We start from the raw sequence: 10,609 nt of genomic DNA on the forward strand, positions 1-10,609 counted from the left end.
TTCCATATTCTGCCTTATTGCAGGCTGGCCTATTTGGGTCATCAGAGCCATCGGAATCAAATGTTTCCCCAGAAACTTTTGTAAAGCTTTTGTCATCTGTTCGAATAAGGTACCCTTATCAGTAAACTGAACTCCTGTCAAAACCAGGAGCCTATCCATGTTGCTCACTCTAGCACAGTCAAGTAATTTAAAGGCCAACACAGACTGTGGAAATTCCAGGTTGTGTTTCTGCAGTCTTTTATATAGTCTGCCAAATTCCATTACATAGTCTTCCATGGAGATATCCTCCATTTTCCGGAACTTATCAAAATCCGACCATGCTTCATCCGCACTTAACAAGTCATCTTTCTTATAAATCTTACCCATATAATGTAACAAAGTCTCCAGACCTTCTTCTGAGTCAAACTCTTCCAATTCCAGCTCAGAAAGCACTTTGTTTCGATTTTTACTGCCATATGGTAGAGAAAGAGCCAATGCCATACCTTGTTTTCTCTTTCCCATAGCAGTTACCTTAGTCCACATAACTACTGCACTTCTCCATTGGTCGTACGATTCCCTTTCAGAAAATGAGGGAGGATAGTTATATCCAGCCATCTTTATCCTCGGTTCAGCCATATATCCCTTCTTTTTTTTTCTTTTCTCACTCACTCCTTGGTTTGATCTGGAAAAGTTGTATCTTTCAACCCTTCACATTTACACAGCAACCATCCTCTGCTACCAATTGTTAGACGTTTTAGTTGCTGTGATATGAAGAGTCTAAAGTTCTGTTCCTTTTTCACAAACACACATTTATTTCCTTCCAACAGCCTTTGCACAAAACTCTCACTATACATCACCTGACAGAGGCCAGCTGAAGCCCGTTTACATATCAGTGTCAATTAACATAAATGAGACAACTAATTGCGATGTCTCTTAACCCATTACTTAACATCCAAATCCCTCTGCAGACTTCCGGCATCCTCTGCACTTTTTGCTTTGCCACTCATCTTAGTGTCGTCTGCAAACTTGGACACATTGCCTTTGGTCCCCAACTCCAAATCATCTATGTAAATTATAAACAATTGTGGGCCAACACTGATCCCCGAGGGACACCACTAGCTACTGATTGCCAACCAGAGAAACACCCATTAATCCCCACTCTTTGCTTTCTATTAATTAACCAATCCTCTATTCATGCTACTACTTTACCCTTAATGCCATGCATCTTTATCTTATGCAGCAACCTTTTAAGTGGCACCTTGTCAAAAGCTTTCTGGAAATCCAGATATATCACATCCATTGGCTCCCCGTTATCTACCGCACTGGTAATATCCTCAAAAAATTCCACTAAATTAGTTAGGCACGACCTGCCCTTTATGAACCCATGCTGCGACTGCCCAATGGGACAATTTCCATCCAGATGCCTCGCTATTTCTTCCTTGATGATAGATTCCAGCATCTTCCCTACTACCGAAGTTAAGCTAAATGGCCTATAATAACTCGCTTTCGGCCTACCTAGTTTTTTAAACAGTGGTGTCACGTTTGCTAATTTCCAATCTGCCAGGACCACCCAGAGTCTCGTGAATTTTGGTAAATTATCACTAGTGCATTTGCAATTTCCCTAGCTAGCTCTTTTAGCACTCTAGGATGCATTCCATCAGGGCCAGGAGACCTGGCTACCTTTAGCCCCATTAGCTTGCCCATCACTGCCTCCTTAGTGATAACAATCCTCTCAAGGTCCTCACCTGTCATTGCCTCATTTCCATCAGTCACTGGCATGTTATGTGTGTCTTCCACTGTGAAGACCGACCCAAAAAACCTGTTCAGTTCCTCAGCCATTTCCTCATCTCCCATTATTAAATCTCCCTTCTCATCCTCTAAAGGACCAATATTTACCTTAGCTACTCTTTTTTTGTTTTATATATTTGTAGAAACGTTTACTATCTGTTTTTATATTCTGAGCAAGTTTACTCTCATAATCTATCTTTCTCTTCTTTATAGCTTTTTTAGTAGCTTTCTGTTGCCCCCTAAAGATTTCCCAGTCCTCTAGTCTCCCACTAATCTTTGCCACTTTGTATGCTTTTTCCTTCAATTTGATACTCTCCCTTATTTCCTTAGATATCCACGGTTGATTTTCCCTCTTTCTACCGTCCTTCCTTTTTGTTGGTATAAACCTTTGCTGAGCACTGTGAAAAATCGCTTGGAAGGTTCTCCATTGTTCCTCAACTGTTTCACCATAAAGCCTTTGCTTCCAGTCTACCTTAGCTAGCTCTTCTCTCATCCCATTGTAATCCCCTTCGTTTAAGCACAAAACACTAGTGTTTGATTTTACCTTCTCACCCTCCATCTGTATTTTAAATTCCACCATATTGTGATCGCTCCTTCCGAGAGGATCCCTAACCATGAGATCATTAATCAATCCTGTCTCATTACACAGGACCAGATCTGACATGAAGGGGTTGTGCTGGTGGGTGCCGGGGGGTAAGGACAAACAAGCACAAAGATCGGATGGGGGGGGGGGGGGTGTGAGGTGTCAGCTAGTGAATTGTGGGGGGGGTTGGGAATTTGAGGGTGACAGGCAGAACCAATGCCAGGAGAGAGGTGGTAACTTACCCTTGCAGCTCGGTCAAAGTCGTTTGTCTTCTTACATTGGACGACAGTCCTCCTTGTCATGCTGCCCACACTGACAGCTGCTGCCACTGCTTCCCAGGCGGTATTCATGACCTGGCTACTGGTCCTCTGGCCCCCTCGGGGTGAACAAGATGTCCCATCTAACATTGACGGCGTCGAGAAGCCTGGCTAGGTCTGCATTCACAAACTAAGGAGCAGGTCTGCACGCTGCCATGCTTGGGTCTTGACTGGAATGAGAGCTAGGGAGCGTTGAAAAGCAGCGGCGAGAAGCGGAGGCACAAGTCAGACGAATCAGATGGTGAGGCAGCCAGTAATGGCGAGAAGCACACGGGGGCTCATTTCAACACTAAGTGTGTTAAATAGGGGCCACAATCTCGCCAACGTGGCCGTCAAGAAACACCCCGGCAATCGTTCCTGAAATGACTCTACAAAATCTTTCCGTTCAATCACACACAAAGTTTCCGGTCAATGACCTTTAATTGGAACAGGATAAAGTTAGAATTGTAATCAGTGAAAGGGGTGAGGGTGAGGCAAAGGACGAAAGGGAAAGTTTATGATAAGGTGGAAGGCTTGAATCCTTCAAAGTACAAGGGAGTGTCATTGAACAAGTAAAGAGTCAAAAGATGTGTTTCGAGGTTATGTGAGTGGCACAAATAATGGACAGCTGCCATCCAAAAGCAAAAACAACTGAAAAATTAGTTAATATCAAATGCAATGAAGAAGTTAAGGTCTCAACTGTAAGACCTCATTGTTGAGTCCTGAAGGCTGTAAATTGCACAATCGAAAGATACTATTCTTTGAACTTATGTTGATCTTCATTGGAACACTACAGGATGTCAGAGAGCTTGGTGTGAGAGCAGGATGGAGGATTACACTGCCTGTCAACCAGAATCTCAGGTTCTCACGTGGGAACCGAACAGTTGTGGCTCGCAAAGCAGTCACCCAATGTTCATTGGTTACCATTATAATGGTAACTGGGCCCTGGGCATCTTGTTCAGGCAAATGGCCTATCAGGTTTCTCTCACTAGGCCAGCATTATATCAGTGTCACTGTCCACGCTCACCACCTTTTATTTACTGCACATTCATTTTTTTTAAATAAATATTTTTATTCTCCTCCTTTTTCACATTTTTACCCAAATTTACACCCATCAACAAACAATCAATGGTAACAAATACAATGTCCCCTGACCAACAATTCCTCCCTCCCACCAAGCATTTTAAATACAAACATCGAAGAAAAGAATTCAGGAATCCACCATCCACCCATACATAGTCACCAATAACACATACAGTCCAATCCCCACCCCACACCACCACCTCAACCACCCCCTAATGTTCGATGTCATCCAATTCTTGAAAGTCCATAATAAACAAAGCCCATGAATTGTAGAACCTTTCCATCCTTCCACTCAACTCAAACTTCACCTTCATGAGTGTTAAAAACACCAACAGATCCCCCCGCCATGTCAGGGCACAGGGTGGAGAAACTGACCTCCACACCAACAGGATCCGCCTTCAAGCGATCAGCGAGGCGAAGGCTAAAATATCTGCACCCGCTTCCAACCCCGGCCGATCCTTTACTGCACATTCATAAGCATTGGGTGTTTCTTTCATGCTCTGCCAGATCTAGGAATCCCATATCTCAGGGATATACTTGGTCTCCAGCATCACTGTACATTCACTTTCCGGTGACCATATACATAAATCACCTAAACGAAAATCCCTCAGCATAAATGGACTGTTTGATTTTGCACCTTCTAATAATTGCTTCCTTGCAGCCCATGTCTCAAGAGCTAATTATCTGTACCTAATAACCTTCAGTTTTTGCATCCCAGAATACCTTGATCCACTGCAATTTGCATACCGTCACAACCGGTCCACAGCAGGCGCCCTCTCCCTGACCCAATACTCATCCCTGGAGCATCTTGACAACAAGGACTCCTGCATCAGACTCCTATTAATTGACTACAGCTCAGTCTTCAACACCAAAATCCCAGCCAAGCTCATATCAAAACTCCAAAACCTAGGACTTGGCTAGGTCCCTCTGCAGCTACTCCCTCTGTAGCTGATCCTCGACTTCGTGACCCATAGACCACAATCAGTAAGGATAAACAACAATGCCTCTTCCATGATAGCCCTCAATACCGGGACCCCACAAAATTGCGTACTTAGACCCCAACTATACTCCCTATACACACCTGACTGTGTGACAAAATTTGGCTCCAATTTCATCTACAAGTTTTTTGATGACACAACCGTAGTGGGCCGGATCTCAAAAAACAACGAATCAGAGTATAGGAGGGAGATAGATAACCTAGTGTAACGAAAACAATCTCTCTCAACTTCAGCAAAACTAAGGAGCTGGTCATTGAACTCAGGTAACAAAGAATCGTACACACCCCTGTCTGCATCAATGGTACCGAGATGGAGATGGCTGACAGCTTATAATTCCTAGGTGGGCACATCACTAACAATCTGTCCTGGTCCACCCAAGTTGATGCCATGACCAAGAAAGCACAACAGCATTTATACTTCCTCAGGAAACTAAGGAAATTCAGCATGTCCACATTCACTCTTACCAATTTTTACAGACGCACCATATAAAGAACCCTATCTGGCTGCATCACAGCCTGGTATGGCAACTGCTCGGCCCAAGACTGTAAAAAACTACAGAGAGTCGTGAACACAGCCCAGTCCATCACATAAAACTACCTCCCATCTACACCTCCCGCCGCCTTGGGAAAGCGGGCAGCATAATCAAAGACCCCTCCCACCCGGGTTATTCTTTCTTCCAACCTCTTTCATCGGGCAGGACATACAATCTGAGAACACGCACTAACAGATTCAAAAATAGCTTCTTCTCCACTGTTACCTCCTGCATGACCCGCTTATGGACTGAACTGATCTCTCCACACATCTACTCTACTGAGTAGTACTACACTCTGCATGCTTCACCTGATGTCTGTGTCTATGTATTTACATTGTGTATTTGTCTTATGTCCTCTGGTTATTCATGTATGGAATGATCTGGACTGTACGCAGAACAATACTTTTCACTGTACCGCGGTACACATGACAATAAACCCAAATCCATCCAATTCAAGTACCTAAATTGCTGCAAAGTGTTACTCAGAATGGACACCTGGTTGAGCAGTAGAACCACAGAGATCCTGCAATGCAGAAGGAGACCATTCAGCCCATCGTGTCTACACCGGCCCTCTGAAAGAGCACTTTACCTAGGCCCACTGCCCCTATCCCCGTAACCCCACCTAGCCCGCACATGCCTGGAAACTAAGGAGCAATTTAGCATGGTCAATCCACCTAACCTGTACATCATTGGACTGTGGGAGGAAACTGGAGCACCCGGAGGAAACCCACGCAGACATGGGGAGAAAGTGCCGACTCCGCACAGACAATCACCCAGGGCTGGAATTGACCCTGGGACCCTGGAGCTGTGAGGCAGCAATGCTAGCCACTGTGCCACGATGCCTCCCTTGAAGTGATTCATTTTGGTAGGAAGAATGAGAAGAGGTGTTATTAACTAAGTGCCACAATTTTAAAGGGGGTGGAGAATCAGACACCCGAGGATGTGCTTACACAAGTCTTTGAAGGTGGTAGGCCAAGTAAAAAAGGTTTAATAAAAAGGCGAATGGGGGGCGGGATTCTCCGGTCCACCAACCGCGTTTTCTGGCATGGAGCACCTCCGCCGGAAGTGGGATTCTCCATTCCCAAAGCCAGCCAATGGGGTTTCCCAATGTGGCCACCTCGCGACGTCGGGAAATCCATGGGCGTGGGTGCGTTTCCGGTGGACAGGAGAATCCCGCCGATGGAGAATTCCGCTGAGGGTATTTTAGAATTGCAAGTAGGGAAGATCTCCAAACACCTGTACCAAACGGTACTTAGACCATATTTGGACTATTGCATGTATTTCTGGTGTCCGTATTATAAAAAACATACAGAGTCACTGGAGAGAGTACAGAGATTTACAAGGATGATGCCAGAAATGTGTGGGTATACATATCAAGAAAGGTTTCACAGGCTGGGTGTCAACATAGGAAGGCTGAGGGGTGACCTAATGGAGGTCTTTAAAATTATGAACTGTTTTGTTAAAGTGGATTCAGAGAGAATGTTTCCTCTTGTGAGGAGAAGTTTAACTAGAGGCCACCAATGTGAAATAGTCACCAAGAAACCCAGTCGGAAATTCACTTACACAAAGCCTGATAAGCTTGTGGGAGTGGCTGAAGCAAATAGCATAGATTCATCTAAGAGGAAGCTAGGCAATTATGTGAGGGAGAAAAGAATAGAAGGTTATAATGATTGATTTAGATGAGAAGGGATGGGAGGAGGCTGAGTGGAGCATTACTGCCAGCATGGACTAGTTGGGCTGAATGGCCTGTTTCTGTTCCTTAGATCCTCTGTAAGAGTACAAATACAAGGAAGTTATGCTACACTTTTATAAAACACTGATTAGGTACCAGCTGGAGTATTGTGGCTCCAACTCTGAGCACCACACATTAGGAGAGAGCGGGTGCAGAGGAAATATCAAATAATTCTAGCACGGATGAAAGAGTTCAGTTACGTGGAGAGACTAGAGAAACTCCAATGTTTATTGAGAGCAGTTTCTGTATTTATTCGCGAGATTCTGGGTTTGTTCCCCTTAGAGGAAAGTAGGTGTCAAAGTCATGAAGGATTTTGATCGACTATAAAAGTAGAAACTGTTTGCATTGACAGAAGGGTTGGTAACCAAAGCACAAAGATTTACAATCATTGACTAAGGAACCAGCGGTGGTATGAAAAAGAGACATTTTACAGAATGGGTTATAATCTGATAGGTACAGCCTGAAAGGCTACCATATGCAGACTTCATAATAACTTTGAAAATGGAATTGGATGAATACTTGTAAAGGCTCTATTTCGAAGTTATCCCCAGTGTCCTGGTCAAAATGTATCCCTCAATCAGTATTAATAACACCAGATTACCTCAGTGTTAACCAGATTCATTCATTCTGGTGCAAACAAATGTTAGTCTGCGATGCTGACATGACCAAAACCGAAGGAAACATTTGCAAGGTTATGGGGGATAGAGAGGGAACTGGGGCTAATTGGAGAACTCTTTTGAAAGAGCTGGCAATGACCTTCTGTGCTGCGTTATCCTATTATTTTAAACTTCTGCAATAAGATTATATTATTTGAGAATCGCAAATTACAGTATTTTACTCCACAAGGTGCGCTGGATCTAGTTGTAGGACTGTTGGCAAAGCTTTCTCACAGAACATACAAATTTTTTCTTTCATGTTCTCTGGTGTTTTACAGATGGTTCTCACAGTCAGAATGCCACAATGAATCCATATCCCAAAACAAGTGCTCTACTCCGAGCTCCGCAATGGCAAGCGATCACGAGGAGGGCAGAGGGAACGTTACAAGGACACTCTGAAAGCCTCCCTAAATAAATGCAACATCCCCACTGATACGTGAGAATTGCTTGTCTTAGAACACACAAACTGGAGAAGCATCTGCGAAGGCACATCACCTCGAGCGTCGCAGGATGGAGCACGCGGAGGCCAGCAGAAAGGGAGCGCAGGATCCAGAGTGTCCCACCCACCCATCTCATCAAACACCAAACCTATGGCAGAGTCCGCAGATCCAGGATTGGACTATTCAGCCACCATAGAACCCACCTCCCTGGAGTGGAAGCAAGTCAATCTCGAACCCTGAGGGACTGCCCAAGAGAAGATGAATCCATCAATGCATCATCAATACATTTTGAAATATGCTTGGGTTTACTAGGTACATCGTGTACCAGTTCCATCTTAAATTGTCCTGATATTGTAAGCTCATGTTTGTTTACAGCCTCCACATGCTGATATTTGCTGTATTTTTCCCCTTCAGCTTCATGTTTGTAGCATTCTCATTTAAAGAACAGGGCATTTGTTCCTAAAATAGGTATTAATGCTTACACAAATTCAAGGAACTTGCTTTGTTTTTTACAACCAATTGCCAATGCATTTATCAGTACTTTTTGTCATATCTTTTCCAGGGCTGTGAACAAAGTTGAATGATGTCATAATTCCTTTATTAAAGACTCAAAATAAATATAAATTGAAAATAAATTCCTTTCAATACCAAGATATATAGTTGCTAGGTTCTCTTTGAGCAGCTTTGGTTCCCGAATACAACCCTTCCATAAAAAACATGCTTATCCTAATTTAAAGTTTTAATTTTAAGAATTTTAGTTCAACAGTACAGCAAACCTAGAGTTCACATCTACTCTGATGTGATGTCTTATCAACTAGATTGCAAAACATGGCAAGAATAATTGCTCCAGTGGGGAACCGTATACATTCTTCCATAGTGTGTTTCTGCATGATGTTATTGACCACAGGATCAAGCCTGAGATCAGGTGTAATGCCTGTTCTTGTCAGTTTGGATTTAGTACGTCCATTTTGTGGGGACCATGAATTGGATTTAATTTAAATTTGCATTGGTTTTTGGAGTAAGCAAGGAGATGGTTTAAGGGCTTGCCCTGTTCACACCGCATTGGCTTTGTAACTTGGAGAAAGGAATTTAAAAAAATTGAATGTATTTCCGCATAATGTTAATAATTCAAAGCTCAGGGTACCCGGCAGAAACTTGGTGGATTATAAAAATCACCAGATTCTCCCACTAACATTCACAACATTTTGCATGTTCCAATTTTTGCTGAGCAGTAAGATTTTCCCAGTAAGTATGCATATCCAGCACCAATTAACTTGTCCAGACCAGGTTGTTATTGTGGCTTTCCCACCTATCCAATCTACATTGGAAGAGAAGCCCTGGCCAGAAAAGAAAAGAAATGCAGAAAACCTTTTCAAACTTTTCTGACTTTCCTTGTGAGGATCGGGGTGGGAGGAGACACAGGAGGCCTGTCCCAGGTCTCAGAAAAAAGACCTGTATTTATGTACATATAATACATTTATGTACTCCTGACTTGGGCTCCCTTCAATTGCGAAGCCTTCCCAGACACGTCCTTGCAATGATCTTCCGCTCGTTGCCATTGTACTTCCACACATTTCCTGCTGTTTCCAAATGAATCACAGAAAATACAGTGCCTAAGAAGCCCTTCAGCCATCGAGTCTGCACCAACACATGATAAACATCTGACCTGCCCATCTAATCCCTTCTGCCAGCACTTGGTCCATAGCCTTGAATGTTATGATGTACCAAGTGCTCATCCCGGTACTTTTTAAAGGATGTGAGGCAACACACCTCTACTACCCTCCCAGGCAGTGCATTCCAGACCGTCACCACCCTCTGGGTAAAAAAGATTTTCCTCACATCCTCCCTAACACTCCTGCCACTCACCTTGAACCTGTGTCCCCTCGTGACTGACCAACTAAGGGAAACAGCTGCTCCCTATACACCCTGTCCATGCCCCTCATAATCATGTACTCCTCGATCAGATTGCCCTTCACCAATGTTTTATACAACTCCTACATGACTTCCCTGCTTTTCTAATCTGTGCCTCACTTGATAAAGGCAAGTGTCCCATATGCCTTTTTCACCACCGTATTAACCTGCCCTCCCACCTTCAGAGATTGATGGCCAAGCACGCCAAGGTCCTTTTGTTCCTCAGAACTTCCCAGTGACATTGAATACGTCCTTGTCAAATTTATCCTTACAAAGTGAATCACCTCACACTTTTCAGGGTCAAATTCTAACTGCCACTTATCTGCCCACTTTTAAAAAAAATATTTTTTATTCTCCTTTTTCAAATTTTCTCCCAAATTTACACCCACCGACAATAAACAATAATCAGTAACAAATATGTCAATCCCCATATCAATAACAACGATCTCATCCTCCCACCAAACCCCAGACATTAGCCCGCATGTTCACACAAACAAATGACAAAAAGAATTAGGGATCACCCATAGTTGGCATTAACACACACAGACCCCTTCCCCCAACCTTCCCACCCACACGCCCCAACTAATGTTCGATGTTATCCAGTTCTTGAA

General features: G+C 43.6%; 1 long non-coding RNA gene across 1 annotated transcript in view; it reads left to right on the forward strand.

Moving 5' to 3' along the window:
• The window catches only part of LOC140396226 (uncharacterized), a 32,828-nt gene extending 24,567 nt beyond the window's left edge, over positions 1–8,261 (forward strand). Inside the window, exon 3 of the long non-coding RNA XR_011936485.1 lies at positions 7,926–8,261. This is a non-coding gene — a long non-coding RNA (uncharacterized lncRNA). The remainder of the gene's footprint in view (positions 1–7,925) is intronic.
• Positions 8,262–10,609: the final 2,348 nt, after the last annotated feature.

This window comes from Scyliorhinus torazame, chromosome 19, assembly GCF_047496885.1.
Source record: "Scyliorhinus torazame isolate Kashiwa2021f chromosome 19, sScyTor2.1, whole genome shotgun sequence".
Classification (NCBI taxonomy): Eukaryota; Metazoa; Chordata; class Chondrichthyes; order Carcharhiniformes; family Scyliorhinidae; genus Scyliorhinus; species Scyliorhinus torazame.